This window comes from Ochlerotatus camptorhynchus, unplaced genomic scaffold (assembly GCF_037179485.1).
Source record: "Ochlerotatus camptorhynchus isolate MF236.1 unplaced genomic scaffold, CSIRO-AGI_Acam_v1.1 ptg000213l, whole genome shotgun sequence".
Lineage (NCBI taxonomy): Eukaryota > Metazoa > Arthropoda > Insecta > Diptera > Culicidae > Ochlerotatus > Ochlerotatus camptorhynchus.
In genome coordinates this window covers 6,065,482-6,078,730 of record NW_027040703.1, presented here as the reverse complement: position 1 = coordinate 6,078,730, position 13,249 = coordinate 6,065,482, and the positions used below count along the sequence as shown (strand labels likewise).

General features: G+C 39.1%; 1 protein-coding gene across 2 annotated transcripts in view; it reads right to left on the bottom strand.

Moving 5' to 3' along the window:
• Hipk (Homeodomain interacting protein kinase) overlaps positions 1 to 13,249 on the bottom strand; it is a 479,478-nt gene that overhangs the window by 453,676 nt on the left and 12,553 nt on the right. The gene's annotated exons all lie outside the window — the stretch shown is intronic.

Sequence of the window (13,249 nt, the reverse complement as noted above, 5' to 3'; positions counted from 1 at the left end):
TAGAACTTCTCCTCTAAAGACCAAAGCACATCTTTCAAATTTGAAGAATTTCTTGAAGATTGTAGAGCTTCCCTGAAGTTCAATGAACTTCTCTAAAATTCAAATACTGAATTTCACTGCTTCTTTGGAAGAACTTCTTTAAAGTTTGCAGAACTTTCCTTATATTCATTACAGATCCCTACAGTTCGCAGAATTTACTAGAAAGTCACTGAACCTTCCTGAAAGTTTCCTTAGACAAAATATGGGAAGTGCAATGAAACTCTAGCAATTCTGTAGTAATTCAAGGTGAGGGCTACCTAAAGTCACTGAGCAAGAGGAGCTAATCTGATGTGAGTTTCATTCCTGTATTGTCGACATTATAGGATAAACGATTTTCAAACAAATTCGTCATGTTTTTCAGAATTAATTTTCGATCTCACCGTTGAGTCGAACATCTCTATTTATTTTTGAAAATCCTAGAAAATTTTCCACCCCTCAGGACAAATGCCACTTTCGCCACCTACTGAGTACGGGACACAAAACATCCGGATACCTGCCATATCCTTTATTGAACTCCAGTAAAAATCTTTCAACGATCGTCGCTTCTAAAGTGTCATGATTTTTTTTTTTACAGAGTCGCTTTTTCGAAGCACATTAAGCGAACTATTTTATTTCTTCATGATTCCAGATTTTCTACACGATACATCTATTGAAAAAAAAAACACTCGAAACAGGACGAAAACCAATGCCTACTATGATTACGTAGCTGTCACGGACTGTCCTGCTCGTTTTTACTCTTATGAGGAAAGAGAAATTAAATAAGATGTTGTGCTACCAACAAATTTAAAATGATTTTGCGCAAAGTCGTCATAATCAATATGGATCTTACTTACAAAGAGAACTTCTTTAATGCCATTTGGATTAATTAAATCAACTTTTGAACAGTATTTAACTGCATTTTTTCAATTCATAATAGATTTGTATGGTCCATAGTCCATATAAGTCTTCATAATCTGCTATGTAAACTCCAAAACACGTTTTCTCAAAAAACCCAAGATGAAATATTTTAAAACCATCACAGATTTGATTGTTATGATCAACACTAACATCCTGTGAAGAAAAATCAGAGGTACATGAATGTTGCAAAAAAAGTGCCTTCAGACATAGCGTGCACTGCCCTCATGTTAAGGACACACCTAACAACACATCAAAAACTAATCCGTCAACGTGAAGAAAAAAAAAATCAGAATGAAATATTTGTAGGCACATAACCGTAAAAACCGAGGAACATGCCTCACGAGATCGAGGTCATCCCTCTGGCAAATGGGAAACGATGAAAATAAATAAATTACTCCCCCGAAGGGACGCATCCAGTCCCGCAAACAATGCATCCAGCAAAATTTAGTTCTTTTAATTAATCGATCATCTATTAGGGTTAAATACCCCATTTCCGGCCTATTAAGCACAACTCGCACTTAGTCTTCCTTAATCTAGCGCAGTTTAGCACCAATCGGAATGTTATTATTACTGATGGCTTAAAAATTTATTTACCTATCCGTACGTACCATAAGATTTGATAAAGAGAAACCAATCGTTGAGATATTGTCAAAAGTCTAACACTGCTTCTTGACGCAAACTCGGCCTACGGATTATAAACTCGGCCTAACGCATTGAAACCCCATTGAAACGCCAATGAATTCACTTCGGCCTATCGGATGAAGATAAAAATTGATTCGGTCGGAGCGCTTCTTTTGTTTTTAAGAATAATGGGTGCAAACCTTCATATCACGCGTTCTCATTGACTTCGTTCGGTAGCTTATTAACAAAAGTATCGTACCAAACGCATAATTCACTTGTTAACTCTGAAATCATGGATTTATTTGAAGTTTTCTGCTCGATAGGCCCAAAATGGGCGATTAGGCCGAAGTAGTTCTCTACCCTATCTTAACTCTTTCCGTTTTTGATTTGTAGGCGTACCAAATTTGTAGAGATAGTTGATGAAGAAAATCGATCAAAATCACTTGCACCTCTGCTTCCAAGTTTGGTTACAAGACTGCAACTCTGGAGTGCATTTTGTGTAGTCGTTGGGGGCATGTGGTTCTAAATATGGACCAACAGGCAGATAAATTCTATTCTTCTATAATTTTTACTGTAATAAGCTTGTTGGCCCAGAAAAAGGCCGTTTTGTTGCCAAAGTTGACGATGTTAACCTCCGAAACTGTACAGAGTTCGTCTGTCGCTTCAAAGCGTAGACGACATCGATGGCCGCTTACACTTGGCGTGTTCAGTATAGGTGACAGCATCACGGATCACGTTTTCCAAGAACACCTTCAGCACACTTCGTGTTTTCTCATAGATCAGACCGGAGACATGTTTGACACCGCCACGGCGAGCCAAACGACTGCTTTTGCTGCTTCTGCTGCCTGCTCACCACGGCGTCCGAAGCGAAAATGAGTTGAGGCTAGACAGCAGCGGTCTTTTATATCTTTTCATTCAGGTTAAAGCAGAATGATGTGCAACCAAGTGGTACTCGATTGTGACGACGACAGGTACAAAGACTCCTCCCATCATGAGTAGTTTGCTATCAAGTAGCGACACTAGCTCCTTTCCTTTTGCGCAGTTTGCCAGTGTCAACACCTGGAAAGTTAGCGGCGCCGGTGGTTTACCACTACGGATACCTCTCACCCCAGCAGGCCTGGGTTCAATCTCAGTCGGCATGTTCTGAGGCATAACATCTCTGATCGCGCCTTCCTTCTGAAGGGAAGTAAAGCCGTTGGTCCCCGGATCATGAATTGATTGATCGATAGGTAGGGTCCAGGTGTGGGAGCTGCCTCCCTGGCGTCGGTAGCATTGGTGCTCAGCACGGAAAACAAGATCGACAGAAAACAAAGACTCTCTCTTTCGTAAATAACTCGGCTTCAAAAATGTTTCCAGTCGTCTTCGTCGAATTAGATGCTAGATTGTTGCTTCTTCCATCGAACTGTGTGTAGAAAATATCCGGCCGTGGCGATTAAAAGTTGATGAAGAGAATCGATCAAAATCATTTGCACCCCTGCTTTCAAATTTGGTTACAAGAGCATTTTGTGCGGTCGTTGGGGGCATGTGGTTCTGAATATGGACCAACAGGCAGATAACTTCTATTCTAACTTTTTACTGTAATAAGCTTGTTGGCCCAGAAAAAGGCCGTTTTGTTGCCAAAGTTGGCGATGTTAACCTCCGAAACTGTACAGAGTTCGTCTGTCGCTTCAAAGCGTAGACGACATCGATGGCCGCTTACGCTTGGCGTGTTCAGTGTAGGTGGCAGCATCACGGATCTCATTTTCCAAGTATCCGTAGATCAGGCCGGTTTGACACCGCCACGGCGAGCCAGACGACTGCTTTTGCTGCTTCTGCTGTCTGCTCACCGCGGCGTCCGAAGCGAAAATGAGTTGAGGCTAGACAGCAGCGTTGTTTTATATCTTTTCAGGTTAAAGCAGAATTATGTGCAACCAAGTGGTACTCGATTATGACGACTGCGTTTGGAAACAACGTTTATTTCATGAAAACAGTGAGAAATTATCACTTTGTATTTGTACTTTGGATAATGATTGACATTACCACCTTTTCAATAGTTTCTTGTTGAAAATCATCAGTTGCGTAGACATATTTCTGATCGATTGGTGATAAAATTATTGAAATTGATCCATTTTCGGTTTTCACAAAGTGTACCCCAGTATAGAAATTAAAGACGTAGTCCTACGTCTAAAGTTTTAAAGATGTGTAAATCAAGTCCAGATTCAGGAGGATCCTCCGGAAAAAAATCCAGAGCGCCTCCAGGAAAAGTTCAACGGGTCTTCTAGACAAGCTCAAAAAATTGTTAGGACACATCCAGAGGCCACCAATCCTGGAGAGTATATCCAGATCATGTCTAGACAATCAACCGGGTTAGTCTTTAAAAAGGACCACCAGACGCTTAGTTTTCAGGAAAAGTCCTAGAGCAAGTGTTGAATATTTGAAAGCCTATTTTAGAAAACTTTCTGAGTGAGTTTCGTGGGCTTGCAGGGCAAGTCAAGGCCAGAGGATTTCTGAAACGAGTGGTGTTTTTATTAGAATGACATTCCAGAAACCTTCACCATTAGTTCCCCGTCATTTTGAGATTACAAATGGAATGATTCATAAAGGGCATTTATCCATATAAAATGTGGGTCAAATTATCGCAGTCTTTTTGAATTGTTAGACTCTCTGTAGAAAAAAAATAAGTAACAGTCTCAAAATGACAGGAAAATTCCCCTCTTTCGAATAATGAAGATTTCCGGAATGCCATTTTTTGTTTGATTTAACTTTTGTTCCTTTGTTGGGTACATTTTTCCACTGATTTAACTTTACTACTCAACCATCAATAAAACCATTTCAAAACATCTTCAGAATAAAAAAACAGGGAAATTTCAAAGGGTCTGCAACGCAAACCCAGCGAAACTCTTTGACAAGTTCAAGAAGAATTTTCACGTTTTCGGGAGAGCATAATCAGTGACCTTCCAGAATAATTCCGAAGGACATCCAGAGCCTCAAGGGAATCTCCCAAAAATATATGAAAATCAATTCGCTTGTCGCTTTAACCCGTAAAAGCCCGGGACAAACTTTTTATTTTCAAAAATGTGTATAAAGGGTGTCCACGATGAAATTGCCACACACAAAATTGATTCGCAAAATTCGAGTTTTCATCCGATTGCCATCAAATTTTCAGGGATTGAGAAATAACTATTAAACTTCATTCTACCATTTTACTCGTATTTTATTTACAGTCCATATGCAAATGCCCACCCCTTGGCCTTAACCCCAGCCATAAGATTCTGCACAACCTGTGAATCAACCGTTTTTTGCATGTAAACCCATACTTTCTTCAGTTCCTCGACTGTCTTCACTACCTTAGGTCGTTTAAGAAGGTGCTGCTTCATAATCGCCCAGTACTTCTCGATGGGGCGGAGCTCCGGAGTGTTGGGAGGGTTGAACATTTTCGGCACGAAATTGACCTTATTGTCCGCATACCACTTCAGCACGTCCTTGGAGTAGTGGCATGAGGCCAAATCCGGCCAGAAGATTGTTGGGACGTTGTGGGCCTTCAGGAGAGGAAGCTGAACTTATCCTTGGCCGTGAAAAACAGGTTGCCGGGGATCTGTTTGAAGTCGGCCTTCACATATGTTTCGTCGTCCATGATGCAGCATTCAACTTTCGTCAGCATGTTGAGGTACAACTTCCTGGCACGGGTTTTGGCGGACTTGTTCTGCTTCTCGTCGCGATTAGGGGCCTTTTGTACCTTGAACGTTCGAAGCCCAGCCTTAGTTTTGGCCTTCTGGACAAAACTTCGGCTTAGGTGCAGCTTCTTAGCCACATCCCTAACGGAGGCGTTCGGATTTCGGTTGAAGGCCCCAACTACGCGGTTGTGATTTTTGGTGTTGTACGGAATACTTTTTCCTTCACTTCTGGGCTTCCGATCGGTGGTCAACCGTTCCTCGAACCGCTTAATCACTCGCGACACCGTGGAATTCGCGATTTCCAACGTTTTAGCGATGGAACGATGCGAGAGATCCTTGTTCTCGTGATGAATGCGCAAGATTTTATCACGCACGAGCTGTTTTTTCGACTCCTTTCCGCGAGTTTTTATCACAGGACTTTAAAACTTGCAGGATGTAAATAATGCACTATGAACTAAATCCACCCAAATTTTCATTAAATTCTACCCAACGGTTAAAAAGTTAGAGCAATTTCATAGTGTGGCAATTTCATCGTGGACACCCTTTATCAGAAATGCCATGGCCGAATAAATTGAAATATTTTTAACATAATTCCGGTGAGTGATTCTTACATCTGTTGGGTGGGTGGTACCCCCCCCCCTCAAGCCCCTCCATCTTTGTTATATAATTAAGGATGTGTTGGCACGGGGGCGTTTTTTTCTTAAATCTTTATCATATAGCTTACTTATCATTGCGACAACTTATTGATATTTTGTTTTTTGAACTCGAGAAATTAATAGAGAACAATCATAAGAACCCATGTCTACCTTGGAATCGATCCCGGATGTTCCAGATTATGGTTCCATATGGTCAAATTTATTGTCAATCATAACCATATCGTGCGACAAAAATTCATGATTAATCATTATCACATCATCAAATCATATCTACTCAACGAAATATTTATCACAGCTTGTGTTTGGCTGTGTTCCGTCCCCTCTGGGTACGCCAGTTCTTAACTTAGTGTTCTTTGAGCACTTCCACAATTTTTCCAACGCGAAAAATTCATAAACAGGACAGGAAATCAAACCCAACCACTTTCAGTATGGTCTTGTTTTATAGATGTGGCTTAACCGAGTGAGCTAAGTCAATGATTATTAAAATCATTAATCAAAATGGACACCGCGAAAACCTCTGCAGATGCTTCAAAAAAACGTTTAGATACAGGCAAATCCGTTGTCTATATTTTATTGGTTCTAATATTCGAAATATTTGGTATCAATGATCATTATTCAGGGGTTGGCAGGTTGGTTGAAACTCTGTTGATATCGACTCCGGATCTGTCGGATTCAGTTTAGCTATATTATGCCATATTTATTCGATATATCTTAAATCGGCTTTTAGGTGGCTATATGGCACTGTGATAGTTGTTTTGAGTGCCATTGGCTATATCTAGACTAACATTTGAAAAGGGCGTAATTCCAAAATGACCATATCGAGAAAATCGCTTCTGAATTTTGTTGACCTAAAAATTAATCCTATTTCACGACTTTCCATTTTCTGGTTGATTTTATAAGCTTGACATATAGTTAATAGTGTAATCTATCATCATGCATCACTAAAAACTCAAAAAAAGTTTTCTTTGTCGTGAAATTGAGAAGAAAACATCATACGCCCTGATAATTTCATACATGTTACCCCCCAGATCTTCCACCCTTTGAACTGCCAACACTGGTGATACGCCGTGGAAGTACACCCTCGGGATTTTTTGTTTCTAGACTAACATTTGAAAGGGGCGGAAGAGCCAAAATGTAAACAAACCATATTTTGCCACATATAGAGAGAACAGTTCACAAGCTACTCGATAAACACGAAAAAGTAGAAGAAAATATCACTTCAAATCATCATAAACGTTTCATCTTACATGGCGTATTTCCAACTTTCAACTCTATGATGCATCTGGTTGTTACGCCTTGCACCAGAACTACAAATTATATCGTTTTAATATGCCAAACGTATTGATTCTGTACTATCTAGTCATGCCCGATTCATTTGAAATGCATCCAATTGATAGTTTCCGTGTAAACAAAGAACAAAAAGGAGACCAAAAAATCTCCGGGCGTAATTCCACTCTCACAAAATTTGCGAACGAAGTACCAAGGCGGGACAACAAACAAAAAATCCCGAGGGTGTACTTCCACGGCGTATCACCAGTGTTGGCAGTTCAAAGGGTGGAAGATCCGGGGGGTAACAACATGTATGAAATTATCAGGGCGTATGATGTTTTCTTCTCAATTTCACGACAAAGAAAACTTTTTTTGAGTTTTTAGTGATGCATGATGATAGATTACACTATTAACTATATGTCAAGCTTATAAAATCATCCAGAAAATGGAAAGTCGTGAAATAGGATTAATTTTTAGGTCATCAAAATTCAGAAGCGATTCTCTCGATATGGTCATTTTGGAATTACGCCCTTTTCAAATGTTAGTCTAGGTTTGTTGTTCCGCCTTGGTTCTTCGTTCGCAAATTTTGTGAGAGTGGAATTACGCCCGGAGATGTTTTGGTCTTCTTTTTGTTCGTTGTTTACACGTGAACTATCAATCGGATGCATTTCAAATGAATCGGGCGTGACTAGATACTACAGAATCAAAACATTTGGCATATTAAAACGATATAAATCGTAGTTCTGGTGCAAGGCGTAACAACCAGATTCATCATAGAGTTGAAAGTTGGAAATACGCCATGTAAGAAGAAACATATTTAATGATTTGAAGTGATATTTTCTTCTACTTTTTCGTGTTTATCGAGTAGTTTGTGAACTATTCTCTCTATATGTGGCAAAATATGATTTGTTTACATTTTGGCTCTTCCGCCCCTTTCAAATGTTAGTCTAGATATTTCGTTGAGTAGATGTGATTTGATATGGCAATGATAGATAACGAATTTGACTATGTTGAGCCATCATTCGGGATATCTGGAACCGATTCTACGAGGGCAATAAGGTTTGGTTATGAATTGTTAGAGCTATTGGTAATATTTAGTCGAGTAGATGTGATTTGAAACGTCGCTTGATATGGTTAACATAAATAACAAATTTGACCATTTAGAGCCATAATCCTGAATATGTGTAACCTGTTCTACGGTGGCCATATGAATCTATGGTTTTCGTTTTCAGAGCCGATTGTTAATATTTCGTCGAATATATGTGATTTTATATGTCGCTTAATACGATTATCAGAGAAATCAAATTTTACGTTAATGAACCAGAATCCAGAATTCCCGAAACCGGATCTACGGTGACCTTATGTCTCCGTGGTTGTTGTTTTGAGTGTCATTGGTCATATTTCGTCGAGTAGATGTGATTTGATATTGGTGTGGTTATCAGAGATATCAAAATTGATCATATGGAACCATAATCCGGAATATCTGGAACCGGTTCTACGGTGGCTCTAAGGTTCTACGGTGGCTCTAAGGTTGTCATTTTGAGTGCCATTGGTCATATTTCATCGAGTAGATGTGATTTGATATGTCGCATGATATGATTATGAGAGATACTAAATTTGATCAGGTGGAACCATAATCCGGAACATCCGGGATCGATTCCAAGGTAAACATGGGCTCTTATGATTTTTCTCTATTATTATCTCGAGTTACAAGTGAAAAATCAATATGTTGTCGCAATGATAAGTAAGATATATGATAAAGATTGAAAACAAACCCCTTTGCCAACAAATCCTTGAATATATAACAAAGAGGGAGGGGCCTGAGGTGGAGTACTACCAAAGAAGAATACTAAGATAAAACTGTCGGAAGAAAAACTTTCTATTTTATTGTCCTCTTTCACGGTCCAATGAAGACCCCCCGTATGCAAGGTAATTTTGTGGTTTTGCTGCCCCTTGGTAGAGATGAAATTTTGCGCACTTTTTCATCAAAACAATCACACCAAAATCAGAGATGTCCCATTTTTTTTGATTACTCGATTAACAACTAATCGATTGTTTTTTGTTCGCTGTGCTGCCAATTTTCTATCAATGAGAGTGCATCACATGTTTGAAACGATGAGTGATGATCCTATGGAGAAGTTAATGATTATATCGGCATGATATAACCGATTACAAATATTTTACCTTTCCGTTCGTTAATCGATTAATCGATTATTCGAATGAAAATCGGCCATAACTAGATGAATGTACACATCAAATTAACGCTAGATTTGGCGTAAATTTATGCAATATCGCATAAATTAGCAATATTGTATGCAAGCTTGTAAACGATTTCGCTGCTTATGCCAAGTATAGCTCAAAATTAAACGAAGGGAGATTTTACGCGATAGTTAAAATTCAGAATTGTTTTTCTGTGTCCTACCGTACACATGTAAGAACCACTCACCGGAATGGTGTTAAAAAATTCAATTTATTCGGCCATGGCATCTCTGAGATACAATTTTTTTAAATAAAAAAATTTGTCCCGGGCTTTTACGGGTTAGAGATAATTCAGGAGATTTGAGGTGATAGTAACAGCAGAAATCTCCTACTAATTAGAGGGGCTACTATATGTCAAAAATAATTTCAACTATGTTGAGTTAGCATTGGGAAGTTTTCCTTTTTTTTTTGTTCAGGTGTTTGTCAGTATTCAGTTCTCTCAACAATTTTGTCGGGGCAGCATTTGCGTCGTTACTCTCTCTCTATCGTTCGAATCGGACGACGCCGAAAAGCAATTTTCTATCATAGCACTTCTTTTTTTCTGCGCTTGTTCCTTTTATTATTCTTGCCCCGACCCAAATTTAGGTTGATTTTGACAGGCCTCAGCCAGAGTGCTGTCAGTTAGTTAAGGTCTTTGCAACGCAAGTCGGCGCATTATGCTAGACTCGAGACAGCTAGACGACAGCCGTTACCATACCGCACACAGAAAAGTATTGGCGCGAAGCTTTCCCGTCGTTCGACGAATGAACCTGAATGAAGAAAACCTTACAAAATGTAGTTCAATTACGGGGAAGCTAGCGACATCATTTCCAACCCATCTTTGTCGTCGTTCGGTGACATTTTGACCTTCGATATTTGTGCTGCAATGATTTGCCGTTTCCACTTCTTTTGCACTCGAAACACACTTGGTATTGGTGACAAGGTGGCAAAGAAGGGTGCGTTGAAGGGGAGGAGAAAAGGTGAAGAGGTCTGTCGTAATTGCTTTGACCTGCTCCTCCGTTTCCCTCAATAATGCAGGCAGCAGCATCATCCGGCGGAAAAAAAAATGTGTAGAAAGTAGATGCACGTACCCACATATATAGACGCATACTCTACCGACCGGTAGTGCTGCAACGGAGACAAACTATCATCGTTCGGTGTCGGAGTTCGGTTCAAGAAGCCAATCCTGTGCCGCTGCCGCTGTTGAATACCGGTAGAGAGTGGGTTAAAAATAGTTCCATCTGGCGCAATCATCAACTTCACATTTTTGCTGCACTCGCTCACTTGTCCCACCGCGTGAGAAAGTATGGGAGGGAAAGCTGTGTGCCGTCGTAAATGACACTTGAGGAGGTTAGACTCTGTCGTCTACAGGGCGAGCTGGCTCTGCTCGTCTGTTAATAACGCGTTCCGTTGCAACGTTAGATGATGATGATGATGCTCTGCACTCCGGGCTTGCACCTATCTATGGTTGGGAAACTGTTCGGAACTGTCACGCGATAGCCGGGCTCTCCTATTGGTTCCCGAGTGGTCGTAGAACCATGTCGGTGAGATCCAGAAATAGCTCCCAATGACGTTCGATCGAAACTGTGCGTGTGTTTTTCGCAACACATCCTGACACTTGACATACTCCTATACGGAGTGTACGTGATCTGCTCACGTGGTCACAACTGGCAGTGTTTCGTGCACCCTGTGTAACTCTATATAGCCATCGGAGTGCGTCATTTAGCGATATAGGTAAATCTGACATCGAAGAAACGTGTTCACAGTCACGTGTGTGGGCGTATGACCAAGTGTATCTGTAATTGAAGTCTGTTAAACTAGGTAGCACAAGCTTTTGGTGCAGCAGATTGTACTGATTGTTTTAGAATGGGCGTGCACGGTCCAATGACGGTGCCATGTGAACGAATTTGACAACTTTCAAACATTTGCTGATGCTAGTTTATTATGCCAGTATTAGTCAATGCGGCAATAGATGCACAAGGTTAGCCACATATAGGGGAATTTTATCCGGTAATTGCATTGCGATTCGTATTTTTATTTTAAAATCAAATCTAAAAAGCCTTAAACATCCATATGAGGTTTAAAGTGAGCCGGATTGCTAGATAAAGTAAGCTACATATGTCAATTGGATATGTTTTGCTTCGAGTTCGAGAGTTCACGAGCTCCATTACCGACCCGATTACCGGCTTTATCCATATTTATGGCTGGTAGCGATCAATGCTGCCAAAAATAGTGATTTTAGTGACCATGTTGAAGAAATGAGTGACCAAATAGTGACTTATCCTTGTAAAAAGTGACCTAAGGGAAGACAATTAGTCGTTCTGATGGCATACCAAATAAATGTTTGATGTTTTATACTTATTCAATTAGATTCTCATAAACACTTAGATATGTACGATAGGAACCTTTAAAGCGAAAGATTCAATAGAAAGTTTATGGCTAAACCTGAAAAACCAAAAATTGTCAGGAAATTTTATTTCTCCTGAAAATTCCTGGAAGTCTCAGAGGATCTTATCATTACTCAGGAAATTTTATAAAAAAGAATGCATTTTAAAATAAAAATCTGTAATATTCCTAGTTACTTGAACTTTACAGCCCATTTATGAGAAAAATATCAATCATGGTACTTCTGAGGACTTTAAGATTTCATGTGAAGCCTGCGATAGTTTTGAATAGAATTTCAAGAAAACCCGGCATTGAATTGAAAGTAAGAGACGAACCAGCTACAGGCTGAAAGTCTCTATAATAAAGCAAAAAACAAATCAAAGTAAATGTTAATGAAAACTCATAGGAATTTCTCCTCCTCTGAACTTCAGAGGAAAATTCCAAGTGCATTCTGAGGATAATTACATGAAGTTTGTGAAAGAAAACGAAATCGGAGCATAAGTCCTCGTATTTTGTTGGTGAATACTAAGGTGGTGAAGGGGATGCTAAAAGGAGGATTACAATTAAATCTGCGAAAAACTCCAAAAGATCTTCAAAGAAATTCGGAAAATAATTCCAGGAGAGATTGCCGAACAAATTAAGGGGAGAAATCTAAGGAATTTGTGAGGAGAAATGAAAATGAATTCTTAGGAGACTTTCAATGTGACTATAATTCCAAGGGAAGGAGTGAGATTAAGATGGAAATCTGAAATAAATTCAATGAAAAATCTGAGATTCTTTCCATAAGATTTTTTTCTGCGAAGAATTTCCAATTCCTAGGAAAATTAAAAGAAAATCGAATTCAGTGAATTGTTTTGAGGAATATTTCAATGGAATTGCGAGAAGTATTCTAACTATATTCTTGTAATATTTTTTCAGAGAATTCAGTGAAGCGTTTCGAGTGAATTTTTGAAATAATCCAATGAGAGTTTCGGAAGAATACGAGCGTAATATTAGGAGAACTTAAGCGAATTTTCATGAGAAATCTCTGTTGAATATGTAATGGACTATTCTGAGGTCTTCAGAACAGCTTGAAAGTTCCCAAAATATTCCTGAAGTTAATGAAACTGCCTTAAATTTATTTTGTAGTTTGAGTGCCTGATGCTCGCAATATTTTTCATTAATGTTTTAAACTTCCCTAAACTTTTTCGGACTTTCTAAAGTTTCCACAATTTTTAACGATCATAAATCTTCTCTAAAGTTTTAACAATTCACTGAATTTCTCAACACTTTTTTTAAAATTTAAGTAATTTCGATACTCTGGAATATCTCTGCTTTGATGATATCTGTTATTTGATGAAGTTTTTTTTTTTTTTGTAGAGCTTTATTAGCGAGATCAATATCTTTCTGGAAGTTCTCAAAACTTCTCTAAAGTGTTTGCAGTTCTCATGAAGCTTGTTGTACTAGCCTGAATTTAATTGAACTGTTCTAAAAATGTTTAAGCATCCGTAA